Source organism: Protopterus annectens, chromosome 1.part1 (assembly GCF_019279795.1).
Source record: "Protopterus annectens isolate FY-2018-M chromosome 1.part1, PAN1.0, whole genome shotgun sequence".
NCBI classification, from domain to species: Eukaryota; Metazoa; Chordata; order Ceratodontiformes; family Protopteridae; genus Protopterus; species Protopterus annectens.
Window position 1 is genome coordinate 1,162,144,709 of NC_056726.1, and position 21,570 is coordinate 1,162,166,278.

Sequence of the window (21,570 nt, forward strand, 5' to 3'; positions counted from 1 at the left end):
TGTGTCGACAACTGACTGGACTCTGCATAAGTGTGGCCTATGGGTTAGTGTAATCAGATGGAAGAGTTGTTCCACAGGAAACATCATCCAGGGATCTCTACAGGTAGCATATGCATAACATCAAGTCTCCTAAAGGCATGTGTTGTAATGTGTAATGGTGTAACGAGACCAAGGCTGAAGCCGACAGACAGTAATAATAAAGATACATGTGGTGCACAAGCAACACCTCACTCCATCTCAGGGCCACCATCCCCCATCTGTACCTTGCTGATGCCAGTGTACACCTTTAGGTTTGCTGTTCATTAGCAGGAACTAAGCCGGTAGACGTGGTGTTCTAAATTTGGAACACTGCAAAATGACACTCGTGTGGCCCATAGTTGTCAAGCATCTGCAATAAGGCTGAGGATGGAGAGGGGTGTCACCCTGAAACACAACAGCGAACTGAAGCATACATCCAAAGCTCACTAAGAATGGCTGTATCTGAACACAGTCAAGGTCACGGATTGTGCCTGACATAACCCTGACTCCACAGCAATAGTGAAGGCACTGTGTGACCTCTAAGGGCTGTGCACATGAGCCGACCTTGCACTCCGGCAGAATTGGGGGACATTTGTAGGGCGAAGTGACCAAATAATGGCAAGTGAAGATGGGCCATGCTAGTATACCCCTTCCAGGAATAGTGACTGCTGTAGTTCACTTAACAGGTGCTGCAACAAACCGTCGTGTTAAGGGTTTGCACACTTATGCAACCCACATATTATATGCATCTCAATCAGCATCTGCACAACTAACACATTTGTTTGATACTGCATTTGATTGCACAGGTCATATGTCACATATCAGGTGTCTGTAATGTTAACATTTGCAGTATTGTGGCCCCAGTGCATATCATGGAAGAGGCTGGCGTGTCACTAAGGGTGTGTACACTCCTCATAGCCACAGAAAACATTGAAGGTTGTCAGTGTAATTGGATTTGTTTGCTCATACATCCACTGCTAATGATGATGACATCTGCAAATCAGAGGTCAGGCATTCACTATTGACATCTGTCCTCATATCATCACAGGTATGTGTCAGACAAACACATAGAGGCTGTGAGCAATGGAGCAAACATAACTGCCACACATATACACATTCAGCAGTAGTGTGTACACTCGTGAGGTATGGTGCACAGTACATGCTAGGGTGCTGAACAGGTGCACAGCTGTGTACATGGGTGCAGTCTGTTACAGGGGAAGGGACATCACCTACTAACACAACTCATGCATCACATAGATGTATAATGTTGGTAACAAGGATTGAGTATAGCTGCAGTGCATGCTGTTGAGTGCCACATGTCATGCCTGTTGATTGCTGGGTAATGAAAGGTCTGTGTAATATCTTTGTGCCATCTCATCTGTAAGTGTGTGTGTGTGTGTGTGTGTGTGTGTGTGTGTGTGTGTGTGTGTGTGTGTGTGTGTGTGTGTGTGTGTGTGTAGGTAAGCAATGACATACAGGTCTTAAATTACATTTTTTGTTTTCCCCTCACAGGTGGTGAGGTGGGTCAGGGTCCCACCTGCAGGCAAACTGATGTTAGTGTCCCTACAGACTCTGACAATGATGATAGGTATGGTGAGGCACAGGCAGGGTTGTCAGGGCCTGAAGCTGTGTCATCGGTTGACATCCCACTTTTATCCACCCAATCCCTGCACACAGTCGCAATGCCTATACATACCCCATTACCAGTGGCCATAGATGGTGGGTGGTGGCATGGGACAGGAAAGTGTGGTGACTATGGCAAGTGTGTCTGTACACAGCAGCCATAGCCAGATGACTGGCATGGTACCACACAGGCAGATGTACAGGGGTGCTCATAGGAGAGCTGCTGGTCATCATGCCCCTGGCAGAAGTGCCACAGCAGGTGTCACCAGACTCATTTTTTGGGCCATCGTAGAGGTACAGGTACATATGGAATGTTATACCAGAAGGAGTCTGAGGCTCCAGAGGGCTACTCATTCAGCTGTACTTCACAACATCCGTGATCTTGCAGGTGCCCACCGTGATTGTGCAGAGGTCTTGGATAGACGGTTGGGTGAGATGGTGGGAATCCTCGACCATGCAATGTCTATGTTAGAGCATATGGTGGGAGTAGGGTGACAGCCACATGGACATTGGTCAGCAATACCAACGGGTGGAGGTCTACGTGGACATGCAACAAGTCACAGCCGCCCTGTAGTGGCAGTACCAGCACCACCACTGCAGTGTGAGTGCTGTCCACACCACAACACAGCAGGCCATGTGCACGTGGTCCTGGCCGGTCCCAACAGGGACCTGGATCCACCAGACATTTGTCATCATCAGGGAAGAGTACCATATTTGGGCTTGTACATGAAAGTGCTAGTGAAACCCCTGGCAGGCACAGTTCTCATGTCCATGGCCGAACATGGTGAACTGCACACCCTGCCATGTATGGTCTTCAGCTGTCCAACAAACCCCTGTATAGGGCAGCCACATGGCAAAACTGTGCTCATACACACACATCACCAACACAGCTGGGGCACCTCCATACCTACACACACCACATCTGCACAGCCCAATTGATAATGAAACCCCCTAACACATACACATGCTGTCAACCAAATGGCTCAGCTTAGGTCTCTGGCAAACCCACAACACACCCTGTGCATATGATGATACCTGTGCCACATCGCTGTCATCCATACCATCGATGCAGGGACATGCTAATATGGTTCTGATGCACAGGGTGACTGTACTAAGGTTTAGCAATGGTAACATGTTTTCAGCTGGAAAGTTTAATGCTTACATATCAGGATGTGTAGCTGTCCAGCCATGATGCATTATACCTATTATTAACACTGACTGACTATGGTCTCCATAATGTATTCAGTTTGTGTTGTAGGTGTCTATGTGTCAGCAGAATGTTCGTCTGCTGTTGTTTCCTACAAGTGGTATGGCACTGTGGTGACACATTGACTGTGTCATATCCTGGATACAGCTGAACACAAGAAACAGATCTGTATAACAGTTACTGCATGCGCCACATGGCTGATAGGTCTCAGGGGTGTATACAGGTGACTGCATGGTGGCTGATGTCAGCAGCCCTTCTACAGTGGACAATGATAAGTGTACTGGCTGGCACACACCAAATGTTTGTGAATAATACACACACACACACACACACACACACACACACACACACACAAAAAGGCTTTGGCGTTGATGCAATACACAGAGAATACTGTACACATGGATGTACTTCATTTTGCAGTGAACTCATTTTAGCCTATGTAATTCCACCAAGACAAAAATAGGCAAAACATCACATCAGTAAATAATCAGTCTGCCAGTTTAATGTCACTGACAATGGTACTGGCAGGGTATATGTCCTCTTCCCCATTGTAATGCAATCCTGGAGTTGGTAAACATAGGTGTGCTGGTGTGGGTGGCACAGCCCTCCACTTTGGAGAGTGTGGGGTGGAATAGAACCACACATAGTGTAATTGACAACTACTTAACCTGTTAACATAACCTGTACAGTATTACAGCAGACTAAGTGTGGGGATACACACAACAATAACCACAATGAGGGTGGTTGTGCCCACAACATCCACACCCAACTATATATACCAACTCCAGCATCGCTGTACAGCTGTACAGTGGGGAAGAGGGCATTTACACATCTACTACTAGTTTTAATGGAAAGAATTTCCACAAGATGATTCCTTTGAAATGTTAGCATTTGCCAGTCAGTTCTTGGACAGAGGACCTCCTGGGACATGTATTTTCTGCAAATTGAAGTAGATCCCTTCACATATACACACACTTACTTGTCAACACTGAGAGTAGAACCCCTACCTAGGTACTTATTGCTACTAATGTGTTTGGCCTTAATTGCACACTCCACACAGCTTTTAGGATGAGGTGTGTCCTGAGTTTCTTGTTAAGTATAGAATATCACCAGGCCTTGTGCAGTATGGTAATGGGGGATATATTGGTTGTTAATGAATAATACATAGTATGACATACTGTCATATACACATTAACAAACTCATGACAGTCATATACACATCTGAGAGACCTGGGTTTATCAGTGCTAATTACCTTGACAGTGAGTCCATTCTGTTACAGATAATTTGCACACAGCACATGCATCATTGGGCTGGATAGTGTAATCAGTTACCTGTATAGTTGATGGTGACAGGGGTCCTCATACAGTGCACCTTGGGCATGTACTGGGGGTACCATGGTGTAAAGACAGTATACCCAGCACTCACAACCCACATTGGATATTTTATTCACTGAAACCCATGATAATGTTCTGACATATCTATGATCACACATTGACCAGGACTGCAATACAGCCCCTTGTCTATCTAATCAGTGCTACTACAGGGATATGCATTTATTGCACATGCCACAGGGATAGTAGGTTGATAGTTTGTCATGGCTCTCCTAATGTCAGCAGCATCATTAATCATCAACATCCCTTATAATGTATGGCAAGGTGTATTGTATTTGGAGAATGTGGCCTCAGAATGTTGTATCCTACAAATATACACATTTGCACACATACACACACTTGCCAGGACTCAGAGGGTAACCCATGCCTGTCTACCCATTTGTACAACAGTGTTATGCTGGTGCTGCAAGCTCCAGGTAGCCGATAGGGTGAAGAGTGTAGCAAGGTACATTTAATGTCCATTACAGCAGCAGCCATTTCTAACTATGGCAATGGGGGTGTAGTGAGAGAGAAGGCCCTCAGGGTATTATCAACTACAAGTTTATAAACACACAGACACTGTTATTCTCAGTAATGCACACTGACACATTTGTCAGTACTGGGGTCCATAGGTGCAGGTGTTCCTAGGTGTGTACCAGGATAATGTCCATGGAGAGATGAGAAGAATAGGGGATGTAGGTACACTGGTATCATGCCACCTGACATTTGTCAGCAGGCCATCTATCAACTGATGCCACCTGAGTGACACCCAGGGTGACAGTTAAATGCAACATCCAATCATCTGGTTTTCTCTTGCAGATGGCTAGTGAGTTGCTCCAATTGACATGTATGCAACATATATTACATAACATGGCCAGTGCCTGGGTTGGAGACCTGTACCCAAGTATGTTCTATTGACTGTGGTAGTCTAGATGAGGTATCCATGGCATGTGGTGCATACAGGGTGGGATTTCCTAGCTGTGGCATTCATAACACAGCTGGGCAGACATGACAGTGTCAGGCAAGCATAGATTGTCTGTAAGCAGCCAAGATGGATGCCTGACATCTGCACATCTGTATAGAGGACAGACATAAATCAGCTAACCAACAGGTTATGCATTAGGATGAATGTTTTGACAGCTAGATGTCTGCCACTGATAGGTATGCCATTACTACATGTCAGCAGCCCACAATGACATGTCCTATACACATTGTAGTCTACAGTTAATATCCACATATCAGATCAATATCCAGTAGCAAATATTTAATAACACACAGCTCACACACCAAGAACACAATAGTCAGTATTCAGAGTCCAGCTTTGCATGAAGGGGTGTATGGTTCCAGTACTACAATCTTCAATCTACTCTTACTTGGGAAAGCACTGTTAACAGTAGTAATGTAATGATACAATACATGCAAGTGTGACTGCATATAACCTGGGATACTACCCATGTATGAAACAAATACAAAGAGAAAAGATTATTGTACTAGTCATAAATACTCAGGTGTCCCATACAGTATACTCATACCACTTGCTACTGGAATTGCAGCACATAGAAGCATGTTATGTACATGGAATTAAATACACTTATTAAAGATATCATTACCCTGCTTTTTTATCAATCTGGAATGTGACCACTGGTTACCAAGGCTAAGCTATGCTTAGCAGGAGTAAGCATTGCTTAAATGTAAATACTAAGCAGATTTGCACACTGGTAAGCGAAGCCTACAAGGTGTAAGTGCCTTTTTGTTTAACCATACATTAGGACCACTTACCATTGCACATATCCACGCAAACCCGCTTAAAGCTACCTTAATCACTCTGTATCCAACAGTCCTTGTTCTGCCTAGCAGCAAACTAAACAGCCCTTGTAGATCTTGAACCAAAGACCCTGTTCACTATAGTCACAGCAGTTAACCATTATGCCATTGGAGCTATGAAGATGTTTGTTGTTTTTTTCAAATATGTCTGTCAGTACACATGCCGAGTAGAAGTGAACAACTGCTTTCATTTCTACAATTGCTTGGTACTTGTTTGTGAAAATAGTGTTGAATCAGTATGTTGTTGTATCTAAATATACACATATCAGATAAATATGGTGGGATACATCTGGGAAGGTATATACAACACTCATGTTTACACATAACAAGGATATGGAGATATATATATAATATATATATATATATATATATATATATATATATATATATATATATATATATATATATATATATATATATGCATATGTAGATATATGTATACATGTGCATACACACATATATATTTATATATATATATATTTGTATATTTATATATATATATATATATATATATATATATATATATATATATATATATATATATAAATAAAACATATGCCCATAACATGTAGTGGAGTCATACCTGTCATACCTCAGCACCAATAGTCACAACTTCTTAGTGCAAGGGGATGTAATGTAAGCATTGCAGATATAAATGTAGAATGTTGCTACAGTAACAGTGGTTGTGTTAACAGACATGTTGTGTGGGAAGTCACTTCTGATACTGACCATCATTTACTGACAGACATCATAAGATCATCATAGCGAAGTACCGGAAAATAACTTTCTTGGGTGGTGTAAGCCAGGGAACCTTGTTGGCTAGGCTTACGTAAGCCCTTGGGCTAATAGCCTAGTACCTACCTATGAACCTATGAACCACACAAATCACAGTAATGATCTTGTGGAATACAGCAGAGATATGACCAATAAATGTGGACAGCCTGACTCAATCTGTTCAGTCCAGAGGTATACACAGAACCCCTTAATGCAAGACATGTGGACTGACAAAGTGGATGTTTACGCCCATATACATGGGGATATCATAAATATACTGGAATAGATAAGCTCACACAGTTGATGCATTCACACACTCCTGTCTGTTCTAACACATATTAACCAGAGGAGCAGAGGTCCCAAGCCCACATACTTCCCACTAGATAGTGACATACATCTTCACAGCATCCCACTGCTTTTTCAGAAATACACAACACTTATGGTGGCCAAGCAACAGTACATCTGACAAATATCTGGACATAACATTACACTAGGCTAAATACACTGAGCTGCTAGGCATGTCACAAAGCACTTTGCAAACAACAGGCAGATTGCCACAACACTGACCCAAGTTTCATATTGGGGGAATACACATGTACCTGCAGATATAGCAGACACTACAGACATGTAACAGCATGGAGTAACAGATACTAGTGTGAAAGTGCATACCCACAACCAATCTGAACACAGTCACAGTCACATTATGGTAAGCCTAACTAGTAGTACAGTATATGGACTGTGTGAACAAAACCATCCTCATATGTGCCACTCAGACACACACCCTACATATACTGGCCCAGTAAACAGTGTAGTCTGATGCCTAACTGTGGTATGGGACATGTGTCAGTCTGTCCCTACAAATATGTACGCTGATAGGGTACCATAAACTGGAACAGCATGCAACGTCAGATAGAACAGGACCAAGAACAATGACATCTGCCACAGTCTATACACACCCCAAGTAACATATTCACAATACACACTCTGTCAACAATCACCATAAGTACACATACCTCACTACTGTACAGACTACAACAGAATGTCCAGGTTTCGCCCTCAAATATAAGGCCTACTATACATTACATGTCCAGCAGTCTGATATCTCACTGGCTTGTTATCAGGTATGATGTTAGTAAATAATAATATACTGTACATATGCACCTCTTACTGCATGACATATAGACAAAGGTTGACAGACTTGGGGGACGGAGGCACAAAAACAGGACCAATATTGATATATTGCTGTGATAAACTGCTAAACTTCCTGGTGTAATGGGTTTGTTGTGACATATCTCTTCTCAGGGATATGAAGTCAGTAACTCACATCGATGTCACCATGTACTCACTGCATTCATCAGAGTATGCTACTGCATTTCTAAAGATAGAAAATGTGTGAGTAACACACCACATGTAAGACTCCAAACTCTGGCCAGTCTGCAGATAGCCCTGCATGTGATAGTTTCCTCAACCACATAACCCTGTCATGCCAGACTTTAATCGTATAGAACAACCATATCCACACAAACCTTGTTAAACCAGATTACTTCAAATGTACAACAGCAATACTTAAATTCTGTCCCCGTGTCTAGAACATTCCCTTCCTTTCCTATTTGTTGGCCTGCCTCCACAGTGTATGTTGTAAGATGTATTTCCATCTAGCCTCTGTGATGCTGTTTGTCAAACACCCACATGAAGTCCTGCTCCAAGTGAAGCAAAAGGACCAACACCCACATGAAGTGCTTAGTTATAGGTGTGTGTTTCCATGCAATTGGCTATAGGAATGATACCACAGCTGTTCCACATGCAATTAGCAATTGTGGGACTGCAATTTGTGCACAGGCCATCAGCTGATCATGAGCATTACTTACAAAACTCAAGCTGCTACCTATACAAAAAAGATGTACTTTTCCACAATCACCAGAGAGGGAGTGACAGAGAGAGAGACAGAGACAAAGTAAGAAAGGAAGGGAGTAAGAGAGTAAGAGCCAAGCGTGCTTGTGTATGATCCGTGGGTAGAGAGTTGTATCTGGGCATTATAATGGTTGCCTATATTGTTTACTAATCCATACTGTCACATAGTAATTGCTCATGGCTGTACACATTTATGGCTGAGGATTGTCTACAATAACCTCTACAGTGTTTGAAAACTGTTGGCCTTGTAATGTGGACAATGTGGCATATAGGTCCTCAATATAATGATGTAGCAAAACCCAGTCTGTAATGGATCCTGCGATTACACAATCTCCCCACCACCCACACAGGATACTGAAGACACATACACAAACACTTACCAGTACTGAGTTTCAAACCTCTACCTGACTATGTATTGCTGTAACAGTGTTACGCAGTTATTGCATGCACCATGAAGCTTACATGTTGGAGAGCTGTCCAAAGGTATCTTTGAAGGTGAGTGACATCAGCAACAGTGCTAAAGGAGGGGTAAGGGGAGTGTAGTAAGTGTGAATGTCCACAAAAGCAGGTGTCAAGAAAGACACACACTCTCTCTCTCAGGGAAACACACACATTATCATAGCTGTCAACATCAGGATTAGAACTCCTATATAACTAGTTTGCTAAACTACAGTATTATGCAGTTATCACAAGTGCCACAGAGTTTATATGGCTGGAACGTGGCCAATGGGTTATTTCAAGGTGAATGACATCAGCAGGCATGCTAAAGCAGGGCAATGGGAGGTGAGTGTGAATGGCTTCAAAATCATTAATACACACACTCACATACACATACACACACACACACACACACACACACACACACACACACACACACACACACTCACATACACATTTGCCAGTACTGAGTTGCATAGGTTCATTGCTTCACAGGTGTGTAGTAGGTGAATGGGCCTGAAGGCTGTACAAGGCTAGGCAAAGGGAATACCTTGGCATCAGGCCACATGACAATAGTCTTCAGTGTGGCTCAGGGGTGTAGTCCTAGTCCCTGGAGTGGTCCCCACGGGTGGGTATTGATTCCACCATCCCCTCATCTGGGTTACTATTGTGGGTGGCCAGTGATGTGCACTGCTTCCCATGTATGTGATCTATATTCCATAAAATGGACAGTGTCTGGGTTGTGCACATGCCCCACACACATGTTCTTTGACATGTGGAAGTGTACTTGAGGTCTCTGGGGCATGTTGTGTGGACAGATTATTATCTTCTGATGTAGCATTCCTGACCTCATTTTGTGAGACCTGGCTATGGAACTGAGGTCGTGCTTGCACCTACATTGACAGCATGATACAGGTATTCAGCGGAGTTAGTGGTGTCTGTCCATATAAGGCATGTGTATAAGGCATGGCATTCCCTTTGTGGGTTACATTTGCAGACTCTACAGTTGTTGCAGGCGTCCAGTGGGGAACATAGCAAAAGGGCCACTGTAAGCATTTATTTGCCTATTGCAGGGATGGAACAGGGTGCCATGTCCTTTTACTTGCTGGATAACACACAGTCAGGAGATGTAACACATCACAGTACTTTCTGATGTCAGTGGCACAGTTGTGGTCAACAGGGATGTAGTCCACTGTAATCACACTGTGGTTACAGGGATGTAGTCCACTGCAATCACACAGTGGTTACTATTTGTGAGGCAATACGCAGGGAACTACCAATATAGTGGTTGTTGTCTAGATAGGTGTGTTTGTGCATGAGACATGGGTGGAGTGGGTTCTCTGAGTAATAGAGGGGTTGCCTATATTGTTCACCAATCCATAATGTCACATGTAGGGCTGTGGATTATCTATACCAGCCTCTCTGGTGTTTGACATCTATTGTCCTTGTAAGGTGGACATTTTGACATATAATAGGTCCTCAGCATAATAATTTAGCAAAACCCACCCACAATGCATCCTGCTATTACACAATCCCAGTAACCTCCATACACAATACTGATGACAGACACACACACACTTACCAGTAGTGAGATTTAAATCCCTTCCTAGCTATGTACTGCTATTCTAGTGGACTGCATTTATCGCATGCACCACAGAGCTTATCCCAAAGGGGTATTTCAAGGTGACTGACATCAGCACGCTTGCTAAAGTAGGGCAATGGGAAATGTACTGACTGCAAATGGCCTCAAAATCATTAATCTTTACACACGCACACACACACACACACACACACACACACACACACACACACACACACACACACACACACACACACACACACACACACACACACACACACACACACGCACACCGTTTCACAGTTGCCATATCTGAGATTAGAATTCCTACCTAACTAGTATGTTACACTACATCATTACGCAGTTATCGCAAGCACCACAGAGCTTATGGGGCTGAGATTTGGCCAGAAGATTATATCAAGGTGACTGACATCAGCATGAGTGCTAACATGGGCAATGGGAAGTGCAGTGTGTGTGAATGGGCCATAAACCATTCCTCAGGAAACACACACACAACACGCAGTCACACACAACTATACATTTGACAGGACTGGGTATGCAAATGCTAGATGAATACTGATTTTTGCAATCATGTTACACAGTTATCACAAGCACCACAGACACTATAGGGCTGAGGGTTACCTAAAGCAAATGTCTACAGTGATTGACATTGGCACATCATGTGATATTGGCCAATTGGATGTTTGGTGGGTGGGATAGGCCTCATGATGGAAATCTCTCTGTCACTGTCTGTCTCTCTCTCTCTCTTCCCCGTAGGTTCATAGGTTCATAGGTTGGTACAAGGCTATCAGCCCTAGGGCCTATGCAAGCCTAGCCATAACAATTCCCTGGCTATTTCTTCCCGCACTATTTACTTCCCTGGACCCCTGTCTAGCAGGGCGACTGACGTGATCCCTGGGGTGAATTTCATTTCTCCCATCCAATCATCAAGGTTCCTTTTGAAGAGGGTCAAAGAGGCACTCTGCTTGACATGTATGGGCAATCTATTCCAGAGTCTGGGGAGTCTCTGGGTTAGGAACCTATCCCTCCAGCATGTTTTGTTTATTGTGATGACAAGGTTTAGATCCCTGGAGCGTGTGGCTCTGAGGGATTGGGATTTCTTTAAGTGTAGTATGTCCAAAAGCTCTGGGTTTGACATGGCCTTGTATGTTAAGCAGAGATCGCCTCTGAGTAGACAATATGCGACAGAGTATAGCTGGAGTTTTTTAAGGTGGTCAGCATAGGGCATCTGCTTTAGGCCTGTGATTCTTTTAGTGAGGTATTTCTGCGGCCTTTCCAGTTGTTGCAGATGTCTTGAGAGGTACATACCAAATGGGGCATTGTATTCTAAAATGGGTCTAATGAGGGATGAGTACAGTGAGACAATGACCACCTTTTTTCTGGATGAAAAGCCCTTAGTGATGAGGAGTGCCACATAGAAGGATTTCCTGACTGTTGTGGCGATGTGGTTATCGAAGGTGAGACCACTGTCCACCTGTGTCCCTATGTTTCTTTTCACACTTTCGGTGTTTAGTGTACTGCCACCTATATGGTAATTCACAGATACATGTTTTTTCCCAAAGGGGATAACTATACATTTCTTGGCATTGAGCTTGAGCCCATGGCTCTGGCACCAAGCATCTGTTTCTGTAAGGCCCTGAATATTTCTGTGTCTGTATGTTTGACCTATTATGGTGTGTTGGCCTTGGATATGTGTGAGTATTCCTATCCAATGTGTGTGCAAAGCATGAATGGTGTGCAATGTGGTGTGTATGCACAGACATCTGCGACTGACAGATATGTATAGTCCACTGTTGTTGTTGAACATGGGCTTCATTTCTCTAAGTCTCTAAGTGTAGGAACATGCCCAGTATGACCTTCTATATTGATTGTGTGAACCCATTCCAGGTAGGTTGTACTCCAGTCCAGGATTTTGTGTTCTACACCTACAGCTAGCAACCTGTTTCTGCAGGATATCTGTAGATAGGTTGGAAATATGGAGTCACAATGGCTGAAAGATAATGGGATACTGTAACTATTGTGTCTGTGCTGCTTGTGTTACATGGTTGGTGTTAGCAGAGATATTCAGACATATGTAGTGTTTTACACTGTGATGTATTATGTCATCAGCTACTGACAGATATACTTATTTGCTCACAGTTATCTCCTGGGAAATACAAGATGAATGACGCTGTGTCCAGGACTGTGGTCTGCAGCCTACATATTCTTGCACACTCATGCCATTCTGGAGGGTAGCTGCAGACATTTGCTGATGGGTCTGTGTAAATGGTCCAGCACCTTGGTACTGTGGTGGCTGAGGAACCCCTGCTTGTACATCTATCAACATAACAGAATGGCCATATCCTGCTGTGGCCATACCTCTCAACTGTACAGATTCACCCAGGTTACCCAGAGGCAAGGCTCATATATCTAGTCATTTCCCCTTCACATTGTGGTTTACAATCAGGTTTGTAGCCACCCATTACTAAGTTTGCAGGCAGGGGTAGTATGGGTACACATCAGACTTTCAGACTTCACACATTCCATGGCATCCATGCTTCTACACCCCCCACTCTGTTATTCTATCCTTTTCCTAACATTATGCGAGCGATATCCGAAAAGTATCCCTATAGTTGTCCCTGCATCCTAGTGGTATTTAGGGGTTGGTCTGCAGTTCATGCAGTAGGACATGGTGGGCATGCTACTGGGATTTGTTGATATGGCCTTGCTTTTGTGTTCTGTGGACTGTGTTATGTTGTTAGTTGGGACCCCATGAGATAACATACATTGGCAGTATGGGTGAGGCACAGGACTTTGACAGAGGACTGCAGGGCATTTGATAGTGATGCAGGCCATCTGTAGTAGACCAGTGCATTATGTCACTCCCACAGTCCCAGGCTACGAGTCACTGGATTCCCCTGGGGTGACAGGGTAAGTGTGCAAGGTGTTAATGGCAATAGTTCCTGTCCATACTAATCCATTGTTCTGGATGCTGGCAGGGTGCTGCTTACAGCTAGGGACACACCTACATGGGACACCTCTTCAGCATGCTGCATTCTATGGGTATTCCCATACAGAAGTGGGGGTCATACTGTACTCATTCCCAGGGATATGACCTGTGATAAACCTGTGGCTGATGGTGGGGTGAGCTAAGTGCATGTGTGATATGGAAGCTTTTTGCAGCTGACTCACAGATATACCTGGGACAGTCCCCTTATGCTGCCTTGTGCAGGGACATAGGCAGTCCCTCATTACTTCATAACTGTACCTTTTGTGGTCTGCCAGTGATTGGCCAGACTACATCAGTATTCCATACTACACAGGCAACTAATTTGCTGCTAACCTGTATGTACAATTCCAAAGTTGTGTGCAGCTGACAGTTACATTTTATGTACTCTGTCTAGGGTGCTTCCACCTGTGTACTGTGTGTATGTCTGGGCCCACATTCATGGCATGTTCATCTTTCAGATGGTGACATATATTGACATCTGAACAGTGAGCATGGATGACTGCTGAACTGGGTATTGATGGGATGCATTGTGGTTGGCACTGCATTTGACAGAACATGGCCCTGTCATCAACAGTACTGGCCATAGGCCGCCGAGACAAAACCCTCCATGCCTACATGCTGACCACTTTCACGCAATATACAACACATAACAAGCTAACACACAGACCCCTGAATACTGCACACATGTAACAATCTATCTTGTAAATTGGGCCAGCTCAGGTAATCTGTGCTCCACTGTTATTAAACCCACACATACATGTTACTGCATTTCTACATAGGATTGTGGGGGACACACCTAACAACTGATAACATTTGCTATGACTGTACTGGTTTTTCAGGTACTCTGTTGGCTTCCATTTCATTTTGTATTCTGACCTATCATGCAGACTAGAGGCATATCAGTAGAGTACAGATCTTAGGTTTTATTGACCTACATTTCAGTTTCGGACTTCTTACCCTTCAGAACTAACATGCAACTGCCAGACCTGTTGTAGTCTCTCTGTGTAGGTCTGGAGGGGGGCTGTTCTCCATTGCCATCAATTGGAGGCCTTAAAAGAGCCTTTCTTTATGGTCATCTTCACCTGTCCTGCTGGCTGAGGCTGTTGTTGGGTATGTGAACCTCACTGACATGCATGTGTGTGTCTTATTATCACACATTTGGGCCACCACATGTACTGCAGTGGGATTTGTCACCTTGTCTAGTACTGCCTACTTTGTTGATACCAGTATGCGTTATGGATTTCATGCTGCCCATATAGGTATCCACTATCTGCTGCCATCCCATTAGGCCACCCGATTCCCTTGCATGATCACATCCATACCATAGATACAGCTAGCAGAACATACTACTCCATTCAGCAACTGATAGGAAGAGTGACTTACCTTGTGTCTGTGCTAGTATTGATGATGGTGCTGGAAGGCTGACTATGTTGGATGCAGATAGTACACTCACTATATATGGTAAAGCAAAGGTAGTGACATGTTTGGCATCCCTTTTACTGTATGTGCGAGTCAGAGAGAGAGGTGTCATTCCCTGGTTCCCTACCATGTCAGTGTATGTGCTATGGGTTGCCTCTTTGCCAAAGCCTGGGCATACTGGGCATGCCTCCTTCTGCCTACATGGGCAGGCTCAGATTGTTCCTCCTCCAAGTCACTCTGTGCCTGTGCTGGCCTTGGCAATGTTGGGGGGCTGTGTGGCCCTGCCCCATCCTGTTCATGCTGCAGCAGTTTCCACAGGATCATATTATGTAGCATGGCACATACAATGAAAATTTGTGTATATGTAGCTGGAGAGTACTGCAAGGCTCCACCGGATATGTCCAGGCACTTCAACCATGACTTGAGCATCCCAAACACAAACACGCTCTCTATTATTATTCTGGTTTGTGCGTGTGCCTCATTATGGAGTTCTTGTTCGGGTGTGTGTGCATTTCTGATGGCTGTCATCAGCCACGGCTCCAGTGCATAACCAGCATCCCCCACTAGGCAGCCATATGGGATTTCCCCACTGGCAAATCTCTGGTACAGCTGTGTTATATGCCAGATGTCGGAGTCGTGATAGCTTCCAGGGCTGCCAGCACACACATTCATGATAATGCCCTGGGCATTGGACATGACCTGGCAGTTGATGGAGGGGAAGCCCTTGCGGTTTATGTAGACCCTACCCTGCTCACCAGGTGGTGCTTTGATGCGTATGTGCATGCAGTCTATATCACCCACTACCTCAGGGTATTCTGCTATTTGGTGGAAGAGATGCATATTGCTGGTCAACACCTCATGGGTCTTGAGGGAATATATGTGCTAACCAGCATGTGCTGACATGGCATCCTGGAACTGCTGGAGTACCCTGGATGCTGATGCCTGTGAGATCCCCATGATATCCCCAGTTGGCCTTTGGAAGGTATCTGTGGCTAGTATTTTTAAGCCTACACATACCTTAGTATCCACTGGGATGGGTTCCCCTCTGTTGGTTCTGTGTGTGAGGCGTGGCTGGCACAGCTCAACAATTAACTGTAGGATGTCCCTGTCCACTGTATTGTGCTCCACTATCTCCAGCTCATGTAGCCCCTGGTAGGTTACCCTGGGTCTGTACACTCCTCTCCTTCTCCTCACTGTGGGCTGGCCATCAGTGTACTCATCCTCACTACCCTCAGTCTCCTACACATATTGATGTATGAGAGCAACAGCAGCCCCTATCATTTTGTTAGTTTTGTCAGGTAAAATTTCCCCATCTGTGTACACTGGTGGTGTAGAGTCTGTGGGAAAAAACAGAGTGAAAGCTGTTTTCATAGTTTATAGTAGTGTGCTGGGCTGGGCTACTGCCTGTGTAATTGGCTGATTCTGATACATTTCACCTGCCAACTATGCTAGTTCTCCTTGATTGCCTTCCTACTGCTGTTTTCCCTTCCCATTGCCTTCCCGTTTAAGCCCCTTGGTGCACCTTGCATACCCAGTGCTCAGATGTGAACAGAGCTGCTATTTCCTGTTTTTTTTTTGTTTTGTTTAAAACCCAGTGCATGGCGCGCACACCTGTTTAGGCAATGTAAACACTGCTAGGCAGCCTTAGACACACCCCCCTTCCTTAGCTGTGCTTAGCTAAGGGCAAACAATGGCCACAGTGCTCCAATAAGCTTACAGCATGCATGACCTTTTGCCTTATGAGGTCATCTATCTCTTATGCTTATATTGTGGTGTTGCTGCACCTATTCGGTTGGGTGCAAGCTAACACTGAGGGGAAATCTGTGATTCAGTATCAATCCCCTCATTTGCATAAAACTGACGGCTAATGCATGGTTACAAAACTGACAATCAGCCTTCCCCCTTACCAACCACTACTCCATGGTACTGTTGTCTTATCCATGCCATTGACTATTATGGCAGAATTCTAATTTTGGTTTAAAAGCTTATTTCCAACTTTTTTCATTATTTTCTGGCCAATCTCGTTTGTGCACCACTGCCCTATGCTTAAATGGCCGAAATCGACCAAAAAAAAAAAAAGTTATTTTTTATAATTTTGCAACTATTTCCCATGCCAATGGCCATATATTTGGCCATTGGCATGCCTACTATATTGAATACATGCTTTCTTTGGAGCTGTTATGCCTCCGTTTTGTAATTTGCAGAAATGTATTCGGTTAGTAACCGAATACATTTATGTATTCCTGCACAGATGCCTGACTGCTTCCTGGATCACTAATTCATCTTATTTGCATGGTTTTCACCAGCAAATGGGGCAATTAGCATACAGGAGCTGTGTCCATGCAGGAATAGTGTAGGAGCACTCGTGCACATGCCGGTAGCTCATTCCTGGATCGCTCATCAGCTATATTGCATGCAGCAGCTCTTGCACTATTCCTTGCACTATAGAGCTAGCTGAATTCCGGGGACTATGTAGGCATGTGTGTGTGTGTATGTGTGTGTGTGTGTGTGTGTGTGTGTGTGTGTGTGTGTGTGTGTGTGTGTGTGTGTGTGTGTGTGTGTGTCTGTGCGTGTGTGTGTGTGTGTGTGTGTGTGTGTGTGTGTGTGTGTGTGTGTGTGTGTGTGTACATATGCCTGTGTAAGAAAGTTAGTATAGCTTAGTGTATTGGAGATACATAGTATTAACATACATATATGTAATTCCTCTGGGTAGCAGTGGAAAGAAAAAAAAGAACACAGCCTCAGTAGATGCTTCTGAGCTGAACCTCATCAGTTCTACAGCTATCCCTGCAGTGTGCACACAGTATCACTATAGCTTGCATGATGGCTGTGGATAGTGTGATCATTATTTCTTTAACTTTCCTCATAAACCTCAGAGGTATGTACAGTTCACTACAGCTTGTGGCAATATACTGGGAAAGACTGGAATGCATTGTGATCATTAAATTTTTCACTTTCTTCATAATCAAACATCAGGTGCATATGCAGGTACTTATTTAGTGACAATAAGGTTAAAGATGCACACTGTTTTATATATATATATATATATATATATATATATATATATATATATATAAGTTTACCTTGAAAGTGTTGAAAAGCGAAAAGCATCCCTTCGAAACTTGGATGGTCGAATGGGCTGTCCATGTTCCTGGAACAATGAACAGAGCATTGATCAAATCCACTTTAGCGAATCCCAGTGTGCATTCACACATCTGAGGTCGAAGTTTTGATTGGAGATCACACTACAGTGGGGATTGGGAAATATATCCTTTTCCTTACTGTATTGCAATCTCGGAGTTTGAATATGTAATATACAGGGGGTGTGGAGAGCACTTATCCCCCCTGCAAAATATTAGTTGAACATCAACAGATGTTCATGTCAATCTGGTAATGTCGAAAATGTCAAAGTGTAACGTTTGACATTACCAGTGTCGGCAACTGTTGTTGAAGATATTTCTAATTTCAACATGTAGGTTCAGTGTTGTGGCCATTCAAAGGACAAACCTATATATATATATATATATATATATATATATATATATATATATATATATATATATATATATATATTTTTTTTTTGTTCTTTGTTTTCCTGAGACAGCTTGAAATATATTACTGTGTTCCATTTCATTTTTTTTTTCATTCAGTTTTGTCCAGTTTGATATGAAAGTAGTACACAGAATGTGGTTGTCTTTTTGGGGTGTGGTCAGGAGGCATGCTGTATATACATGTGACAGTAGCCCCATGAAATATGACTGTGTCATCTGTGCCTTCATCCCAGTCCTATCTTGCTGGGGTGGTGGGGAATAGGGAGGCAGGCAGTAATCCAAGAGCCTGCCTCACAATAATTTGCCTTATCAGTTTATTGTGAATGTTTTGTAAGTCACTAGTAATTATTGTCTTGAAAGAAAAAAAAATAAGATTGAATTTTGCTTTTTGGTCATGTTTTTTGTTCAGGCCATCATCGGCTCAAAGGTTTAGTAAACAAAATCTAAACAGCTAGAACTCCTATAGTTCCTAGCAGCCACTGCCCCCTCCCAGACCCCCAGCTTCATTCATTTTTTTTCCTGTACAGTTATACATTTAAATGATGTTGAAAGGATGCAGGAAAAAAGTTGAACAAGAGGCCTGAATCTCTTTTCTTAGTTATGTGTTTTGTTCAGGCCATCATTGGACTTAACAGGATGAAAAAAAAAGTAAAATATAAATCAGAACACCTAAAAAACATAGCTTCTAGAGGGCTAAAGACCTCTGGATCCTTTATTTAATTAATTTCCTCCATGGTTATTTCCATGCTATCTGTACCATTATGGTGTGTTAAAAGATGCAGGGAGAAAAGCTGAAGAGTAAGACAAAATGTGAGAAATGAAGAAAACAAAGTAATCTGGATTATGAAGAGAGGCCATGGTGGGGGGAGGTGGGGTTGGAGGCACTGGGGGAGTGTGTGTGTGTGTGTGTGTGTGTGTGTGTGTGTGTGTGTGTGTGTGTGTGTGTGTTTATGTGTGTGTGTGTGTGAGAGAGAGAGTGTGTGTGTGTGTGTGTGTGTGTGTGTGTGTGTGTGTGTGTGTGTGTGTGTGTGTGTGTGTAGTAGTAGTAGTAGTAGTAGGAGAGCAGTACACAGCATGGGGTACCACTAAACCCTTCACCAAGAGGCCATTTCACCTAAGGCCAGTCCTGGACACAATTAAATATAGTTAATGGAATGCAAAAGGAATAATAAAACCAAAGACTAAAATAGAGTGTTATAAAACTTGAACTCCACAAAAAGAAATTGAAATCAACTTTTCTCTTAAAAGGGAATTACTTAATTCAAAGTTAACTGAACTGCTAATGGAATGGAGTTACCCATTTTCTTTGCAGTTAGATGACCAAGAAGTACAGATTTAATACAAGCAAATGGGTTTTTCTTTCGTATGTATTGCGATGACAAATTTCAAGTAAAAGTGGCAATCATACAATGCCAGAAAAATTGTAAAAATATATTCTGCCAAAAAACAGTGAACTAACTCCCCCCAATTAAGTAATAAAAGGGGGTCTATATTAAAACATTGAAGTTTCAGAACTTTGAATGTTCTACTATTGACCCCTATTAAGCAAAAACTGATAACATCGAAAATTCAAAACAGCAAAAATTTGCTGTTCCAAAACACATACACACAACACAAACACACCAAACAAACACCAATCCACACACATACACCTAAAATCTTACATCTAACCCTACACTAAACTGTACATATACCACTATCTACCCACTTACCTTAACCCAAATCCTAACCCTAAGGTCCGTCACTATCGCACACACACCTCACTTGCGCCCTAACCCTAACTCACCTACCCCACCCTAACCCTCATGTCCACACATTCGCACACTTACCTGACCTGCGCCCTAACTCACCTAACCCACCCTAACCCTCACATCCACAAAATTGAACACTTACCTGAACCCGACCCGTAACTTTCCACCACAGTGCTGAAAATAGCGAAGCGACAGGAAAGGACAACTGAATTCTTTCCCTAAGAAAGAATTCGGTTTTCTGTAACTTCGCTATTTTCAGCTTTCGCTGAATAGGGGTCGATATTAGTAAATTAGAAGTTCTGAAACTTTGATGTTCTAATATAGACCCAATAAAAGGATTTTACAAAATTTGGTTAACTAGACATGAATGGAGAAGTTTTAGTGAAGAGTATCATGTTAAACTGGAAATCAAAAGTTCTTCACAAATGAACACAGGAAAACAAGAAATACCAAATATTATGGGAAGAAAAATGACCCAAAATGCTTAATGGCTGCCATTTCTACAGAGTATAATGCAGGAGATGAAGAATGAAAGCATAGGCTTTAACAAATGGCCTGCTTCAGTAACAGATCCATGGGTTGTCCAATTACTATGCTTTTCTAGAATTTCCATCAAAAAAGGAAGAGTTTGCAAAACCTGATTTTAAAACATTATTGTTGATATAATATGAGCAGCAAATAGGAATTTCACTAAGAAACCATTACCAAATGGCAAGTGTAAATATAAAACAATGTAAGATTTTTCATCTCTTCTTCCAGCTTTTCCCAGTTAGGAGTTGCCACAGCAGATCACCTGTCACCTCATGATTAGCTGTGGAGTTTTACAATGTCAAGCTGCCAGGCTGGTACCCAACCTTCCACAGAAGGCACACACATGGCCAATTTAGAGTGTCTAATCCACCTAAAGTATGTCTTTGAGATGTGACAGGAAATTGGAGCACCTGGTGGAAACCCATGCGACCACAGGGAGGACATGCAGACTCTGCACAGAAGGCAAACCAGCTAAGGATCAAACCAGACAACCTCTTGCTGGGAGGTGGCAATGCTAACCGCTGCACCACTGCAGCCACCCTATCTCTTTGTAACATGAATGT

The 21,570-nt window shown here is 43.1% G+C and overlaps 1 protein-coding gene across 1 annotated transcript in view; it reads right to left on the reverse strand.

Annotated features, from left to right (window-relative positions):
• Positions 1 to 21,570, reverse strand: part of CACNG7 (calcium voltage-gated channel auxiliary subunit gamma 7) — an 878,616-nt gene that overhangs the window by 756,164 nt on the left and 100,882 nt on the right. The window lies entirely within an intron of this gene.